We start from the raw sequence: 20,064 nt of genomic DNA, 5'->3' as shown, positions 1-20,064 counted from the left end.
GCTTGGCTCGATAATCGTGAGAAATGTTTGAAACTCTTCAGCGGTTGGTTCTACAACGGTAAAACCAGCAGTATTGGGGGATACTCCAATGGCTTTGAGAAAGGTAGCTTTATAGATGGGAATGGATCAATCGTCGATGATGGAAGCCATTAATACATCATCTTCAAGCTTGATGCTTGTGAAGGCACGATGAAGATGAGGAAGAGGAAGGGGAGGATCTGGAATTTTTATAAGTGGAATGGAGAGAGGATGATGGGAAAGAAACTCAATCATGATTCCAATGGAGTCATCATAATCTAGCGGGTTTAGGGAAAACAGTTGGGTGGTATCTCGAAGAAACGGTTCTTGATCAGTTGAAGACGATGAACCTTTTGATCCTTTTAATGATTTCTTTCTGGCAATCGATTTCTTTGGGATTTGAGCAGTAGGAGTTTGGAGCTTTGATGGTTCCATTGTTGAAGATGATGAACGCTTGAAGAACACGAAGACTGTAAGGGTTTTAGAGAGGTTTGGGAATCAAGAGATTGTAAAGTGGTAAAGGTAAGTTGTGAAAAGGTTTTTATAGGTAAGGAAATCCGTGTCGGGTTGGATAAGTAATGATGATGATCCAAGATTCGTCGGGTTGCATTTAATGTTGGGATGAGGAGATGTGACAGTTGACATGATAGGGTAAGGTAATTCGTCCAAAAAGGGTTATGCAACCGTCAATCCGTATTTCCAATTAAGAGGGCATGCAACCGTGTCACCTAAAGCGAGGAAGATTGGATAAGGATCTTCCTGAAAAGTAACCGTTGAGAAAACGTTTCACCTTATTACCTTTTGGAATTCCATATGAGTTGGTCCGGACAGGGCATGATCCGGAAGAAGAGATGTTCCGGAGCAATTTTGAAAAGTTTCGAAGCACTTTGAAAATCCGGAGCAATATTTGAAATTCCGGGGCATTTTGAAATTCCGGAGCAATTTGAAATTCCGAAGCAAATTGAAATTCCGGAGCAAATTTTGAAATTCCAGAGCATTTTGAAATTCCGGAGCATTTTGAAATTCCGGAGCATTTTGAAATTTCCGGAGAAGTTTGAAAATTTTGGATCAGTTTGAAAATTCCGGAGTGAATAAGAAAATAACATGTACATCGAATGTCAATGTGCTTTGTCATGGAGTGCTAAATTGGATTGTGCGAGATGTCAATGACACTTTGAGAATCACAGTAGATAGGAATGCGTTGAAAACAGTAACCATAATCCAAGAGTTTAGATTTCATCCATAGAACTTGAGAGGTACAGCTAGCAGCAGCAATGTATTCAGCTTCGGCTGTTGAGAGAGCAATGCAGTTATGTTTCTTGGATGACCAACTGACTAAGCGACCACCTAGGAATTGACATCCTCCGGATGTACTTTTCCTATCGAGTTAAATACCACCATAGTTTGAATCCGAGTAAGATTGCAGAAGGATACTTTCATTTGCTAGATACCAAATTCCGAGGTTCTTTGTGCCTTTGAGGTACCGGAAAATTTGTTTCACAGCCAAAAGATGAGACATCTTCGGATTGACTTGAAATCTGGCACATAAGCATGTTGAGAACATTATGTCCGGACGACTTGCAGTGAGATAGAGTAAGGATCTAATCATTCCTCGGTATTTCTTTTCATCTACGGAAACACCCGAAGGGTCGGCAAAGATTTTGTGACCAAAGCCCATGGGAACCTTGGCTGAGGCACAGGTATCCATAGAGTATTTCTTAAGAAGCTCAGAAATGTACTTCTCTTGATGAATGAAAATGCCTTTGTTTGTCTGTTTAACTTGAAGGCCAAGAAAGAAGCTTAATTCTCTATTCATGCTCATTTGAAAATGACTGACCATAAGTTTGGCAAAGTCAGCGACCATAGATGAATCGGTAGATCTAAAAATGATGTCGGCTACATAAATTTGTATCAGCATGAGGTGTTTTCCATTTGATATTCGAAATAATGTGGGATCCAAAATACCTCCTTGAAAACCTGAGCGCTTGAGAAAATCAGTGAGAGTATCGTACCAAGCTCGAGGAGCTTGCTTGAGTCCGTAGACAACCTTCCGAAGTTTGTAGCAGTGGTTTGGAAAGGAGAGATTGATAAAACCAGGGGGCTGTTGAAGGTAAACTTCGGTGTCAAGCTCACCATTTAGAAAAGCAATCTTAACATCCATTTGAAAAACATTGAAACCTTTGTGAGCTGCGTAAGCAAGAAAGATTCTGATAGCTTCAAGTCATGAAACAAGAACAAATTTCTCATCGTAATCAAGACCTGCAATTTGATTGAATCCTTTCGCTACCAATCTTGCTTTATTTCGAATGATAATACCTACATCGTCTAGTTTGTTGCGAAATACCCATCTTGTACCAACAATAGGGTGATGTTGAGGAGGAGGTACAAGAGTCCAGACTTCATTGCAGTCAAATTCTGCAAGTTCATCTTGCATGGCTATAATCCAATCAGCATGCTCTAATGCTTCCTTGATAGATTTTGGTTCAACCATGGAGATAAAAGCTGAGAAGTGGCATTAATTTTGGATGTTGGTAGTTGATCAAGTTTGAACACCAACATTAGGATTTCCAATCACTTGGTTTGGAGGATGATCTTTCGTCCAAACATGCAATCGAGGGAGTTCTTGTGCAGCAGAGGATCCTATATCAACAGTAGAAGTGATTTGATCCCCCTAAATGATTTGAGTATTGGAGTGATGCTACCCTGCACTTTTGAACCAGAACCAAAGAGGTTTACATCATCATCGGAGGGAAATTCAAAGAAATTTTCATTTTCATCAATGTTGAGAGGATTTGAGTCATCGAAGTCAGCAACTGCATCTTGGAAGCCATCCATATTTAATTCAAGAGAGGGATTCGCATTATTCTCCCCCTCAACCTGTGAAGGTTGAAAAGGTTCAGAATCAAACGGAGGTAGGCTAGGAGAAGGACCAAATAGGTTTTGAGAGATTGAGGCTTCCGAAGAAGGAATTGGAATAAGAGACGGACGAGATTGTGATATGGAATCAAGAGCTGTTTCGGAAGGACCAAAAGAGAGTTTCAAAGTCAACCTCAAGAATGGTTTGAGGGTTCGGACATCCTGGCGGAGGAGCATCGGACTCCATGATGTGAGTAGTGATATGAGTGGGGCCAGAATTTCGAACAAAGTTGTCATCAAAGGTAATGTCGAAGCTTTCTTCCACAACACGAGTTCTCCAGTTGAGAACTCTGTAGGCCTTGGATTTAGAAGAGTATCGTAGAAAGATTGCTTCATCAACTTTTGGTTGAAACTTTGTAAGCTGATCATGATTGTTTTTGATGAAGTATCGACATCCGAAGATATGAAGGAATGAGATAGATGGATTCCGACCATACATTGCTTCGTATGGAGTCATGTTGAGTCGTCGGTTGATGATGCTTCGGTTTTGAGTGCAGCAAGCGGTGGATACGACTTCAGCCCAAAGATAGAGAGGAAGATTTGCGTAATTAAGCATGGATTGAGCAGCTTCAACAAGTGTTCTATTACGTCTTTCAACTACACCATTTTGTTGTGGAGTGTACGGAGCTGAGAAGTTGTGATAGATTCCTTTTTCTGTGAGGAACTTCTTAATGGTGGCATTGACAAATTCCGAGCCGTTGTCACTTCGGATTATTCTTACCGGAAGTTTGATAAGAACTTCTATTCCTTTGATAAACTTTATGAGCTCAGATGCGGTTTCGGATTTCAGCCTAAGGAAGAAAACCCAAGTAAACCTTGTAAAGTTGTCAACAATCACAAGAATGTATTTCTTATGATGAAGACTCTCTACAGTGGATGGTCCACAAAGATCAATATGTAGAAGTTCCAGAGGATCCGAAATCGATTTTTCGATGATGACAGGATGACCCTTTTTTGATTGCTTACCACACTCATATGTAGCACATAAATGATCATTTTCAAATTTGAGAAGAGGTAAGCCTCTTACCATTTCGCCTGAAACGAGATCATTCATGTACTGAAAGTTTAGATGTGCGAGCCTTCGGTGCCATAGCCAACTAACATCTGGAACAGCTTTGGAAAGAAGGAAGAGTTGTGGTTTGCCAATGATCATGTTGATGTTGAGTAGAGACTTAATCAAACATTCTTTTCGGTCTTCAGTCATCACATAGATGTATTTTTTGCGAAATTCCACACATCGGTTTGACTCGGTAAGCTCAGCAACACTTATCAAATTATGTTTCAAGTCAACTACATAAGCAACATGTGAAATAGAGAAGTTTCCATTGGTGAGATTTCTATAACCACGAATTTGAGAATTTGAATTGTTGCCATATGTTACGTAACCAGCATTTGGAAAGAGCTTTAAATCTCGTAGAAAGTCCTTCTGTCCCGTCATGTGCATGGAGCAAGCACTATCAATATACCATATTTTTTCTTGCTCCGAAGCACAAAGTGCCTGTTGAACAATGCTTCAACCTGGTGGGTTGTTGGTAGCCATGTAGCAGTAGTTGGGTTCAGCATCATCTTCTTCATCTTTGGAACCAGAAGACCAATAACCTTTATCACATACAACTGTTTGTCTAGCCATTAAACACATGTTCCTTCCAGTTACTACATCATCATCATCTCCGGACGACCAGTATCCTTCGACATCTCTTGAAACAGTAGTAACAAATGCTTTCTCACTTTCAGCCAATTCTTGTGCTTTTCAGACATGGTAAGCTGAGCCTTTGATTTTTGGTTTTTGAGGTGCGTCAGCAAGACAATCTTTGGCAAAGTGGTTTGCATGACCACATTTATGACACATGATTTTTGGTTTTTCCGAGTTGAGATTTTTTGAGGATTCCGGGGTTGAATGTGGTTTAGTGAGGTTAGGCTTGTATGTCTGAGGATTTTCGGATGTTTGTTTTGGTTCTGAAGAAGTATATGGTTAAGGATGGTTTTGGTGAGGAGCGTTGAATCTATTTTGATAAGATTTGTAAGAAGAATTGAAAGGTCGTTTGTATTTCATGGAAAGTATGGCAAATTTTTGTTGGAAATGGAGTTCAGAATCTAAGGTTTCGGAATCACCATCAGGATAGTCGTGAGTCGGAAGGGAAGTTGGGGATGGCTGAGATAGTGGAACCATAGGTTTGTAAGGTTCCGGAGTAAGTGGATTCGGAATGATTGACTCAGAGGAGCTGACTAGAGAAAGTGGTCCTCCGGAAAGTTCTCTAATGGTTTGAGCAACGTTTAATTCATGTCCTTGAAGCTCATCAAAAAGTTGATAGAGTTTCAATTTTTTTTAATGAACCATTGCTTTGAAGGCAGGACTTTACATTTCCCCATCCCTTACCAAGACTGTTAATGAACTTGAGATTGTACTCGAGATGAGTTCGAACAATCTCGTGAGCGGTCATGTTGTTAACAACGATTCGGTATCAGTTGGAGGCTGAGGCTACAGATTCACCTGGAGTGGTAGTGAAAGTGTCAAAGTCATTAACAACTGAGGTGAGACGTTTATCCTTCATGTTTTCTGAACCTTCAATTAGATCTTATAGAATGTCCCAAATTTCTTTGGCTGATTTACATAACTTGATGTGCTCAAAGAGTGATGGAGGAACACCAAACACCATTTCAGAGAAGGCGATTTGATCAACATGCAGTTTCTCAATATCATCTGCAGTTAGAGGAGCTGGCCGAACTTCATCTTCTCTCATGAGTTGAGCAGCTGCATCTCTTACAACTGTTCTTACAGGAACATGAGGACCATGTATGATGGATCTCCAAATTTGTTCACCTTTCTCTTTGGCTAGTAAAAATCTTTCCATTCTAACTTTCCAGTGATCATATTCTTCCACAACTAGCAGTGGGGCACGTGTAGGGCCACCAACGCTATTTGCGATTTGCATTGAAATCATTTATTGAGGATTTGAAGAAGCCATTGAAGTCAAGATATCTTAGAGCTTAAGTGGTATATAGAAGAACTTTTAACCTTAACACATAAATGGTTGAATTTCCAAGGAAAAGTCAAACCAACGATAATCTGATCTTATGGATTCAAAGGACAACCACTCGAGCTCTGATACCAATTATGAGATCAAGATCTTTCCGCAGGGACAAGGTTTGAGAACTAAAACCTTGAGTGAATGCTTAATATCAATGTCTGCTTAATAATGGATGTTCAAGTCGAGACTAGAAAGACCAGTCAAGTCTTAGATAATCAATTCAACAAATCATCAAGACATTAAATGAGAACAAGTAAATAGTGATCAAAGTAAAGTTAATAAACGAGGAACAAGAAGAATGTTATAAATGTGATAGAGAATAAAATGCCAAAGTAAGAATGAAAGATCTGTAGTTGACTTGTATTGAAAGCTCCTTTTTATAGGAGACTAAGTTACAACGAATTAACCTTAGTGATTACATAAGACCGGACAAAAGGCATAAGCCTGACATTCTGATTGTCCTAAATAACTTTAGACTAAGTCCTATGAAACATCATATCAAAATACAAGACAAAAGTAATAAATACATAACAGACAACATAACTTCATTCCGGACAAGTGATGTTCCGGAGATGAAGCTTTGTTCCGGATCGTTGAGCATTCCGGACAAAAGGATTAGCTTCGAAATGCGCTCTTCTTTGAATTTCTTCACTCCCTTTAACCAGCTCCGGACAGCTTCCGGATCATATACATCTTCGGAATCAGCATCCTTCGAAATATGTACTTAGGATTGCTAGAGGTTCACTTTCAGGGTCCAACAGAAATTTATATTGAAGTTGACCTTGTAATGTTATATATAAATTAACAATTTAAGTATTTTGTCCAAACTATTCAAAAGTTGAAGCTTTAAGCTGATAATAGTTTAAATGCAACAACATATTAAATCTAATAAGTTAATTATAATATGTTAAAAGTTAAAGACATAACTTTATAAGTAGAAATAAAATATTATTTTAATATTGAAACTAATTAGTTTATTTATGATTACACTTTAGGTTTGATACTTACTTAACCTTATTAACCAACTTATAACCTTTATTAGAAAGACACTACAGTTTACCACTTTTAACTATTTACAAAATATTCGTTAGGTTGTTTAAATTAACAATTTAAGTATTTTATACAAATTGTTCAAAATTTGTAGCTTTAAAATGATAATGGTTTACATACAACAACATATTAAATCTAATAAATTAAGTATAATATGTTAAAAGTTAAAAACATAACTTTATAAGTAGAAGAAAATATATTCTTTTAACATTGAAATTTAGTTTATATATGATTACATTTTAGGTTTTATATTTATTTAACCTTATTAACCAACTTATACTCATTATTAGAAAGAAATTAAATAGTCAAGGGAGTTTCAAATGAATGTGGTGAAAGGAAAAATGATTCCTTTATAAGTATATAATGATAATGATAATGATAATGATATATATATATATATATATATATATATATATATATATATATATATATATATATATATATATATGAGAAAAGTGAATATGTGGTTGTTATGTACCAAAGCTTAGATATAGAACCTCTTAAATGACATAGTTTTAAACAAAACAAATACAATTTTATTTTCTCTTAATGTTGTTTTAACAGAAAACCATTGAATTGAGGTAAATTATGGAATGAAAAAAGATCAATTATATATCTTTTTATTGCAAAACATCATTGAAGTTTATAAGGAAAGTAAAAAATTAATATTTTTTAACGAATATAATTCAAACGTTTTGTCCTTCAATTGAAAAACTATATCGAATGATTTGTGAAAAACTTGTTTGACTTATTGCATGTTCTTTTTTTTTTATCTTTTATTCTATTAGTTTTCATTTAAATTTTAGTATGACTAATTAAATGGTCTTGAATTTTAATTTTTTAAGTTTTTAAGCACAATGAAGAAAAAACAACATAAATTCGATCAGTTTAGTATGTCAGTTGATTAAGGAAGAATAGTAAATGAGATATCATGATTAGTTTTGATATATACGGATCAAAAATACATAGTTTGGCAGGTTCTATATATAAGCTTAGGTACATAACATCCACAAATACCCTAAGCCCATATTATATATATATATATATATATATATATATATATATATATATATATATAGGTAAGTTTAATTGACAAAAATAAAAATGTTAAAAATTGGGGAATCATTCTCAGACAATCATTTATTTTTTCTGTAAAAGCCTCCAACGTACCGGCATAAATGAGAAAGGAATACACATGTGTTTTCCAACAAAACATGTTTCTTTAAAATATGCTAATTATTACCTTAATATATACAAAAACATTTTTCTTTGTTTTTCTAATTTTTAAGGAACTATTTTTATCGAAAAATGGTTTTAGAGAAATCAAAATTCATAATTTTTTATTCTCCATAACTAAACATCCATATTGATATAGTTTTAAAATAAAATAAAATATATATTTTGTTTTTATAGTTTCAGCTCTTGTTATTCATAAGTGAATAAAAATGCATCAAATTTTTCCTACAGTACATTCGTAATTCACTTATGAATAAAAAGTATGATTAATTTTTTTTAGAGTTTAAATATCGTTCATATATAAATATAATATAAATAAACTCTTTACAGTTTACATCAACTTTCGTCACATGTTATAATCACATATGAATAAATGTGTATTAATATTTCTCACAAGTTATATTAATATATGAAAAACACAATTATCATAATTTTGTTACAGTTCATTTGTTATTCATATATGAATAACTAGTTCAAAATTTTAAAACACGTCGTCTTTTATTAACATACTACTTATTCATTTTCGAATAAGAAATGAACTATCACAAAAATTTGATAATTTTTTTTATATATGAATACGACATATGACGACACATAGTTATTATAACTTCAAAATTAACATATAGTCGATAGTGACACTTGATTTAAAGGTATTATCTTAGTATCCTTAACACCTAAGACACATGGTGGGACTTAAGTGTAAGGAGCGTTGTGCTTTGATATGACTAAATGTTGTTCCTTGACCAGGTAGTTATAAAAGTCATGTTCGGGTATGGTGAGAAATATGCAAGGGGCTTATGTAGTCAAGATGTGATTGTTTCCTCTTATGTGTTGAGAGTTACACATCTAACGCATGTTACCCAAAGTTGAATTACAAATGATATTGATTGCTATCCCAGGCTCATGTTCAAGGATGTCTCTAACAAAGGGATAATTGATAAACTTACCTTAATACATCAATTGAAGCTTAAAGCTTTTGGGAATTGGATGTTTATGAATGACATTCTTCGTCATATATTATTGAGGGCAGTGAAATGTTGCTAGACGTTCACCACTGTCTATATCAATATATGATGAATCTTGTGCAAGTGCGAGATTGAAAGATCTAGTATGCCTAAGAGTCATTATAGAATGATATTGCTAATAATATATGATCATATACGGTCACACCATATAGCAAGTTACCGTCAATTGATTATTTATTTGTATAATTTGATTATTAATAAATATATCAACAGTTGTATTTAATTAAAAAAAATTATTATTTCATGGAAACAATATTTTACTAATTAGGAATTTATTATTTGTGGAAATAATATTTATTGAAGAAATAACAACTTATGAAATACATCATAAAGTATGATTATTTATAAGTTATATTTATATCTTAATAAATTAATTCACTTTATATATAAAAAGGTAGTTTTATATAAAATAAGATATTAATATATGACTAGTTGTATATATATATATATATATATATATATATATATATTGTAACAGCCCGGAATTTCAGATATTGTTATATTTATGATTTTCGGTGTTTTACGAGGGGACTCGACGAGTTGGAGCCTAGACTCGCCGAGTAGGATCGCAGATCTGGTCGCGGGTTCGCGACTGGACTCGACGAGTCCGGATATGGACTCGGCGAGTCTGCGCTGTTTCGCGTAAACCCTAACCGTTCAGGTTTGGGACGTATATGAGGGACCTTATGGCCGTCATTGTTCACCCTAGTCCTCTGAGAGAAACCCTAATTCGATTGTGAGCATCTGGAGCAAGGTTGAAGACCATTATTGATCTTGGAAGTATTATTGTGCAACGAGGAGGAGGCTTGGTTAAGGGAACAACAAGAGAAGCCACATTCTGAGGATTTGGGACACAGAGAGCACGTTATTCAGGTAATATTTCGAGTTGCATTCTTCTATGTTGATGTGTATATGGATTTAGGGTTTATTGAACCCTTTTGTGGCTAGATTGAATGTTACCTTAGTCCCCCAAACGATTGGAACCCTGTATTGGGATCTTTGGAAGTCCAGAATGTCCCATGCCTGAGCATTTCGGAAATCAATGGAGGTTTTGGATTCGAATCCTTATGCCTTAGGTCAAAATGTAAATTATGAGTCATGGGGTGTATGATGAGCACCGAAATGAGGACCTTACGTGATGAATCAGTCTAGGAAGGCCAGACCTATGAATGGTCGGAGCAGTTCTGACCTTAGAAAGCAGTTTGAGCGGTTGCATGGCATGGACTCGCCGAGTCCGATGAACAGACTCGGCGAGTAGCTTGAAGATTAACTGGGACTCGTCGAGTTGTTCCTCAGACTCGGCGAGTTGGGTCGGGGTGGCCCCGCGATTCTTCCAGGAGGAACTCGTCGAGTCAGGGGAGATACTCGACGAGTAGAAAGGGAATCTTAGAGAATTGGTTAGGACGTCTAGACTCGCCGAGTCGCCCTAGCACTCGCCAAGTCCGGTCAATGTTGACCGTTGACCGTTGACCAGAGTGGACCTGTGTTGAATTCTTAGGGGTAGTCAACATTAGAGATATAAAGTGTTAACTAGGGACATTATGATGTTATAGGAGGATTAGAGCTCGGAGAATCGGGCACGAGGGATTCCCAGGTTGTGAGATATCGAGACACGCGAGGTGAGTCTTCTCACTATACCAACCTTGAGTAGGTAACCAGAGTTATATGATAGAGTATTTGTATGCTATGTATGTTATGTGTTGCGCTGCATTCTTCTGTGTGATTTATGCTATGCTTGTGTACAGAGTTAGAACCTGAGGGTTCACAGAGTATGGGTGCACGGACCCACAGAGTCATAGCCTCGGGTGGCTAATATGTGTTATATGGTATTTTGGGAACTCACTAAGCTTTATGCTTACAGTGTTGGTGTTATTTGTTTCAGGTACTAGTGACGATCGCGGGAAGGCGCCGACCTGATCAGTGCACACACGCGGGATTTTTATATTATGTGATCTTGGGGATTTTATATATGTTATGAAATGAATTACAAACATGATGTTTTATGAATATTAAATGAAATTGTCCTTATTAAATGCGAAAAATTATTTTTAAAATTCTTGGTGTTACATATATATATATATATATATATATATATATATATATATATATATATATGTGTGTGTGTGTGTGTGTGTGTGTGTATGTGTTGGAATTGTTTATAAAAAAAATGATTGATTTTTATAAAGATAACATACTTGTATATATAAACTAGCCATGAGACAACTTTTGTGTTCATTATGGCATGCTTTTTCTCAAAAACAAGAGGAGACTAAGCATAGTCTTCTGTTGAATTGTTTAATCAATTAATGTCATGCTTGGAACAAAAAAATTGTCCATGCTTTTGCTTTGTGGTATCCCTTTCACTTTTTGGCCATTATATAAGGAAGGGCATGGAAGACATTTGAAGCAAGTTCTTGCAATATTTTTCTTCTTCTTTTGGAGCATAGATCCGAAAATAGAGAGAGCACCATGAGGGTTGCCAAATTTAGGAATCTAAAGGCTCTTCTTCTATTCCATTCTCTTGCATTTTAATGCTAGACAAAGCGCCCTTTGTTGCTTCACCTTTGAACATATATTTGGTATATTTTTCAAGAAAGACCGCTTTTCTTAATAGACATCTACTATAAGATTATTTATAAGTAGTTATTCTTAATATAAGATATAGCATATAGATTTCAAGAAAAACCGCTTTTCTTAATAGTCATTGACTATGGTCCTTTTCATACTCATGACATTGACTATGATCAAACCTTTTCACAAGTAGCTATGATTAGATCAACAAGGATATTATTTACTATAACTTCATATTCTTAATATAAGATATAGCAAATAGATTTCAAGAAAGACTACTTTCTTAATAGACATCTACTAGAATATATATATATATATATATATATATATATATATATATATATATATAGAGAGAGAGAGAGAGAGAGAGAGATTATCCTGGAGGTTATCTTAATCCATGTTATCCTAACCAAATGTGTAAGGCTTAAGATCCACTTGTGGATATAAAGCAAGCATCTCAAGGTTGGAATAGTCATTTTAATATAAAGATACAAGGTATCCTATTATGTCAAAATGAAAAAGAATGTGTGTGTGTGTGTGTGTTTACTAAGAACTAGTAGGAGGATAGTGATATTCCTAATCATGTATGAAAGAGAGATACTTAATCATTTCAAATGACATTCCAGCTATGCAAGGTGGTTTTCACCTTGACTCGGAAAGTATTTCAAAAATGAAAGACTTAGGAATGACAAGATACATTATTGGAACGTAAAATCTATAAGAGATAGGAAAGGGTGAGTTGCTTTAGTACTTGGAAGACATGGTAGGCAGCCGTGTTACCATAAGGCAAGAAATCAAGATTAAGAAAGTTTGGTCCATATGAGTTTGAATTTGTCGTAAACTTTGTTTTTGACAAATTCACATGGATAGGAACACATACACCATTAAAATCTAGGTGTCATAAGATTCCCTCCTTCATGAAAATGACTGTGAGGAAATGCTTTCACTAATAGAGATTTTAAGAAGATAGTGATTACAAAATTGTATTCTCAAATTCGATTATGGTTATGGTATCCCTTTCCATAATTTGAATTGTGAGATTTGGAAATTAGTCTGAATTGCTTAAGACACACATATGAGCTATCTTGGATAAAGGTGTATGAGATTAAGAAAGCTTAGATAAAAGATTATCAAAGCATTAAGTATTAGAAATATGAACTTAAAAATTCAATAGGTATTGTTTTTCTGGAAGTTCAGTTGTTTTCTAAATACATGTCAAAGCTAGTGGGAGCATAAGAGTTATGCTTATTTTATAATAATCATCATGATAGTGGGAGTATAAATGTTATGATTGTATGATTATTAAGGCAGGTATTGCAAGTTAGCAATATTAATTATAGAAAACAAGAGTCATACATCGCAAAGTTGTAAGGGTTGAATAGTTGTTTTTCTATAATTAAGGGAGAGAATATTATGCTTCATTTCAAATCTAAAGGCTTAGGTTGTGGAATTTTAATATTTTTAGTCAAAGATACATAGTGTGTTCTTAAATTTTGATTATAATTACGGCATTCCTCTTCATAGTTCGAAATGTGAGAACATAACACATGAATGATTGCAAATGCTATAATATTTGACCATTCTAAAATTTTCCAAATGTCTAGCACATTTAGAGGGAAAAGGACAAGAATCTGTTTTGACTAAGATAATTAAACAACTACGAAAGGACAATCTAAAGTTCGCCGAGGATTGGTGGCTTGTGAGTAGTTGGAAGTATAGTTTTGGATGGACCATATCGACATTATTATGAATAGAAAAGATTCTATTAAGATTGAGTTGTCATATGGAAAATATGGAAACGTTTCCATATTGCGAGTTATATATTGAGAATCTATGCCTAGATTAGAAACTTTTATGCAAAAGGATGTTCAAAGGAATGTACTTTGAGTGAGAGACATCACATCTAAGGAATTGTATTGTAACAATCTCCGATAGAGGACTTTGTAATATCATTAGCAATAGTCATTGTGACTTTAGTGTAGTGACATTACGAAAGGATCATTGAATAAAATGTTAGAATCTAACATATTCTATAAGTGGCAAGAATATTGATGTTCTTTCACTTATAGAAAGGATTGGGAGTTGTGAAATGAGTATGATTGGTAATGTGTTCATTTGATTATTTCACAAAGTAAGAACCACAGGTACACATTGTTTGCATGCTAAGAGCATGGGACAAGTGTGGTAATAATTCAAGTAAGAAGTTGATCACCCGAAACGACAAATAATGAGTAATCGATATGGTGATAAATAAAAGGTGTTTTATTTATACTCAAAGGTTTGAGGCCATATGGGATTAGTATTATCCTTGTGTTTCACTTTGCATGTTTTGACTTCCTGAATAATTTAATTGGTTGAGAACAGTCAAATTATTCGAACGGGCCACAGTCGTTCATATGTTGGAAGTAGATGTGAATGAAGATTGTCATGAATTGGTGTGTGGATTGTCTAAAGAGTATTAGACATAAGAAAATGTTTGCTGCAACGTTCATGAGTGCTTATGAATGAGATTTGAGCATTGGATTAAACCCACGCTCACTTGGATCACTTCATGGATTTTTATCACGAGTGATTAGTGAGACGATAACGTCTTACATTCTTGAAACCGAGATGTGTGAGTTGTATCTTGCGAGTCGGTTGCACATTGATAATATGTAAACGCACCAGTAACTTGGTGTTATAAAACATATTGTTGTGTGTGATTTGGTGAGTGAGTGCAAGCGAGCATTGAGTCAAAGTTTATCTGTTCCTTTTATCCAAAGTAGGATAAAAGCGATATCTGTGGGACCCTCGATGATTTAGTGATGACACCTAAGCGCTTGGCCAAGTCGGCACTAAATTGACGTGTTCAATTGTAGTCTGTTGTCAGTCGTCATAAATTTGAATTCGGGAAACAGTACATAGACAAAGAGAATGATTTAGATCCATGTCTCAGTCTATACGATATCTAGAATGGAGGAATATATGATCCCTTATCTAAAGGACACGCGTATCTGATAAGATCAGAGTTGACAGCGGATTTGGAAAGCTACGATTGCAAATCAGGATCTGAAGTCATACGCATAATAGTTATTAGACTTATCCTAGTGCGAGACTGTTGGATTAGTGTCTAAGTCCATAACTATTTTGGTATGTACTTGACCCGATGGTGCATGGTCCTTTTGGGTTGCCTTCACCAAAGCAACTTGATAGGATGAATTATGGAGAGAAAGGATTCAATTTGATTTATTAATATATTATGAGAATAATATATTAAAGGAGAAATCATATAGTTTAATTAATATTAGTCAAGAATTAATAAGAATTAAGTTTGTGGCTAAAAGACATTAATTAAACTTAAGGGACTAGAACTGTCAATTGTGTGATAGTTGAATATTGGGCTAATAGACTCCTTATTAAGGTGGTGGACGAATTCTATGGGGAAACCCATTAGAAATCGTCCAAAGGCCTTTAAGAAAGGGGTTCATGGGTTGCTTAGGGCCTAAGCATCCTAATTAGGGTTTCCTTGTTAGATAACCCTAATAGCCTCACTATTGAAGGAACCCTTAAGCCCCCAAAACGTGGTGAACTAGTTCTCTAGGGTTTCCACACATTTTGGGCAACCTCTTTCTCTTCTCCTCTTCATCCTCTTGCTCTTGGTGTTTGTGAACCATTAGAGGAGTGACATTTGTGACTCTAAGCTTTCTAAAGTCAATATAAGAAGGATTTGAGATTGTTATTGCTACATAACAATCAAGGTATGATCTAAACCCTAATTCATATGTTATATTGATTATCATATACTAGATCTAGGGTTTATAGTCTTGGATGAATTGCATGTACAATAGAGAAACCTAGATCCAGGCATTAGGGTTTGTATGAGCACATAGGATGTTCTTATGGCTAAAACCCATCAGATACATCTCGCCTTTTCGTTTTAATTTAAGCAAAACTGATTTCGTCTTCTTTTCGATAATTTCGGATCCTTCATCATCAAACGAGACCTTTAGACCTATACCCACTACTAACTGCGAAACACTTACTAAATTGTGTTGCAGTCCCTCAACATATGCTAGTTTGTGATTCGATAATTCACCATTCGTTATCATGCCATATCCTTTGATTTCTCCAAGTGAATTGTTGCCAAACTTCACGAGACCTCCATCCTTCAGTTCTCTATATTCTATCGGCTCCTCCTGTAACACCATAAATTTTCAAAATAATTTTTCATTTTCAATATCACATAATGTATCACATCACAAATCAAAATCCATAATCAATCCTGTTTTCAAAAATAAATCCCAAGATCTCTACATATAAAAATCTCCATCAGTGTGTGTGTATGTGTCAAGCCGTCGCCTTCCGACGGTCCTCGCTGGTACCTAAGAGATCAAACATAACAACTGTAAGCATAAATGCTTAGTGAGTTCCCCAAAATACCACATACTACAAATACGCCACTCGAGGCTAACCCGACCCTCTGGTCAAGATGTCTCAGCGGGACCTTCCAGTCCCACAGCTCGTCGGACCCTCTGGTCCAGTCATAGCTCATTGGGCCCTCTCGCCCGATCTGAATTGTTGGACCCTCCGGTCCGATCTATATAGTCATACAGCATACAAATAACACATAGCATATAATCTCATAAATAACACATAATCTCATACATAGCACATAAGACCCTCTGGTCAACTCATAATACCACTCAAGGTAACGTATAGTGAGAAGACTCACCTAACATGTCTTGGTAACTCGTAAAGCTCTCAACTACTAGTGCTCGATCCCCCGAGCTATCGTCCTCCTACAACACATGTGTATTTTTACTTAATGCTACTTGACTCTGGCTGACTAATACCACGAAGTCAAACCAGTCAATGGTCAACCCAACTCGCCGAGTCTGGTGTGGACTCGCCGAGTCCCTACAGGAAACCGATACCCTCTGAATCTCTTCCAACTCACCGAGTCACTCACCCGACTCGGTTACTCAGTCCCTGGTCCGAAGTATTTGAACAACCCGCACCAACTCACCGAGTCTGGGATTGGACTCGACGAGTGCACTCCATGCACAACCTCAAACGACCTTCTAAGGTCAGATCCACTCTAGTAACTCATAGATCCAGTCCCTTTAAGCTTATTGACCACGTAAAGTCCGAGTCTTGGTGCTCATTAAGCATCAAATAGCTCATTAATGGAGGTTTAGCCTCAAATACATAGATCCCAATCTAAGACCTCCATGGATGCACATAAAGCTTGGGCAAGGAGGTGCTCTGGACCTCTATGGGTCTAGATTCAGAGCCATAACTCGCCAAGGGACCATGATGAAGCTAGATCTAGCCACAAATGGGTTCAAAAACCCTAAATCTATATGAACATCACAATAACAAAGAAGGATTCGAATGGTACCTCAGATGTGATGTCCTGGACCTTAGCTCTTCAAGAATCCACCCCTCTCTTGCTTCCTCTTGGCTAGATCTTCTCTTCCCTTGCTAGACAATAACTCCAAGAATCAATAATGTCTCCTTCCCTCACTTGAATCACTCAAATGTTCTAGGGTTTCACTCTGGGGACTAATGAGCGCAAATGACGGGCATAAGGCCCTTTAAATAGGCCACAAACCCGAGAAATTAGGGTTTCATTAAACGACGCAGACTCGCCGAGTTCACTAAGGCGACTCGCCGAGTCCAAGCATCAATCCGGATGAGAGCCCGCGTCTTAACTCGGCGAGTCTACGCACCAACTCGCCGAGTCCCTTCTCAAAACTCAAAATAAAAAGATTAATTAATATACCTGAAATCCCGGATGTTACAATTCTCCCCCACTAGAATCTGACTTCGCCCTCGAAGTCTCATTCCTGAAATAACTCTGGATGCTGCTCCCGCATCACCCGCTCCGGTTCCCAGGTCAACTCGGATCCCTTCCGATGCTGCCACTGAACCTGTACCAGAGGCACTTCCTTGTTCCTCAAAACCTTGATCTTTCGATCCACAATTGCAACTGGTCTCTCTGCGTAGTTCAGGCTTGCATCCACCTGAATATCCTCCAACGGCACCACTGCCGACTCGTCGGCAATACATTTCCTCAACTGCGAGACATGAAAGGTATCATGGATCTGTCCCAACTCAGCAGGTAGGTCCAACCGGTAGGCTACCCTGCCTACCCTAGCAATTACCCTGAAGGGTCCAATGTACCGGGGTCCCAACTTGCCCCTCTTCCTGAATCGTATCACTCCTTTCCAAGGAGAGACCTTTAGGAGCACAAGATCACCGACCTGAAACTCGAGCTCGGACCGACGCCTGTCCGCATAACTCTTCTGGCGACTCTGCGCGGTCAACAACCTCTGCCTAACCTGCTGAATATTCTTGGTCGTCTGGAGTACAATCTCCGTGCTACCCATCACCCGCTGCCCCACCTCTCCCCAGCAGATGGGGGTGCGACACCTACGCCCATACAACAGCTCAAAGGATGGCATACCAATGCTCGAATGATGGCTTTTGTTATACGAAAACTCTGCTAAAGGTAGGTAGGTGTCCCAGCTCCCTCCAAAATCCAGAACACATGCTCAGAGCATATCCTCAAGCGTTTGAATCGTTCGCTCGCTCTTTCCGTCCGTCTACGGGTGGTATGCGGTACTGAAATGCAATCTCGTACCCAACTCCTCATGAAACTTCTTCCAAAACCTGGAAGTAAAACGCACATCCCGGTCTGAGACAATCAACATCGGAACCCCATGCCGCGATACCACCTCTCTCACATATAATTCTGCCAATTTCTCCGCAGAAGAGCTCTCGCTGATGGCTAGAAAATGAGCGCTCTTCGTCAATCTATCCACGATCACCCAAATCGCATCAACTCCTCTCACAGTCCTTGGCAATTTGGTGATAAAATCCATGGTAATCTGTTCCCACTTCCACTCGGGAATCTCCAACGGTTGCAGCTTACCATGCGGTCGCTGGTGCTCGGCCTTAACGTGGCGACAAGTTAGGCACCTTTCGACGAACCAAGCAACATCCCTCTTCATACATGGCCACCAATACTCCTTCTTTAGGTCCAAATACATCTTGGTAGCCCCAGGATGGATCGAGAACTTCGATCGATGTGCCTCCTCCATCAAAATGGTACGCGTCCCGCCCACAAATGGTACCCAAATCCGACCCTGAAACGTCATAAGTCCCCGACCATCGGTAACGAATTCCGATACCTGACCAACCACCCGCTCCCTCTTTTGATTTTCTGATCTCGCAGCCTCAGCCTGAGCCCCTCGGATGGTGTCCAAAATCGGAGTCGTCACCGTCAACCTCAAACAGATGTCTCGCAATGGGGCACTCTCTGCCCTACGACTCAGGGCGTCGGCTACCACATTAGCCTTGCCCGGGTGGTACAGGATCTCGCAATCATAATCCTTTACCACATCCAACCATCTCCTCTGCCGCATATTCAGATTTGGTTGATCCATCAGGTACTTCAAACTCTTGTGGTCCGTGTATATCGTACACCGAACCCCATACAGATAGTGACGCCAGATCTTGAGGGCGAACACCACAGCCCCCAACTCCAGATCATGGGTGGGATATCTCGTCTCATGAGGCTTTAACTGCCTCGATGCATACGTGATCACATGCCCTCTCTGCATCAACACCGCTCCCAACCCCGATATCGATGCATCACAGTACACCACAAAATCCTCCATCCCTTCCGGCAATGCAAGCACGGGAGCTTCGCACAATCTCTGGCGAAGAGTCTCAAATGAGGTCTGCTGCTCCGGGCCCCATGAGAAAGTAACACCCTTCCGGGTTAACTTGGTAAGTGGCACAACAATTTTGGAGAAGTCCCTGATAAATCTCCGATAGTAGCCTGCCAGCCCCAAGAAACTACGGATCTCCGCATGTGACCTCGGCACTTCCCAACTCATCACGGCCTCGATCTTGGCTGGGTCAACCAATATAGCATTCTAGTTAACGAGATGCCCTAAGAACTAGACCTCCCGTAACCAAAAATCATACTTGGAGAATTTGGCGAATAGCCTCTCCGACCTCAGAACCCCGAGGAGCTCCCTTAAATGCTCCTCATGCTGCTCTCTAGTCCTCGAATACACCAGGATATCATCAATGAATACAATGACTAAACGATCCAACATCGGCCTACACACCCTGTTCATGAGATCCATGAATGTCGCTGGTGCATTGGTGAGCCCGAATGGCATCACCACGAACTCGTAATGCCTGTAACGAGTCCTAAACGCCGT

This window comes from Lactuca serriola, chromosome 9, assembly GCF_051521515.1.
Source record: "Lactuca serriola cultivar US96UC23 chromosome 9, Lser_US96UC23_V15, whole genome shotgun sequence".
Classification (NCBI taxonomy): domain Eukaryota; kingdom Viridiplantae; phylum Streptophyta; class Magnoliopsida; order Asterales; family Asteraceae; genus Lactuca; species Lactuca serriola.
The sequence above is the reverse complement of the archived record's forward strand: the minus strand, read 5'-3'. Positions refer to the sequence as shown.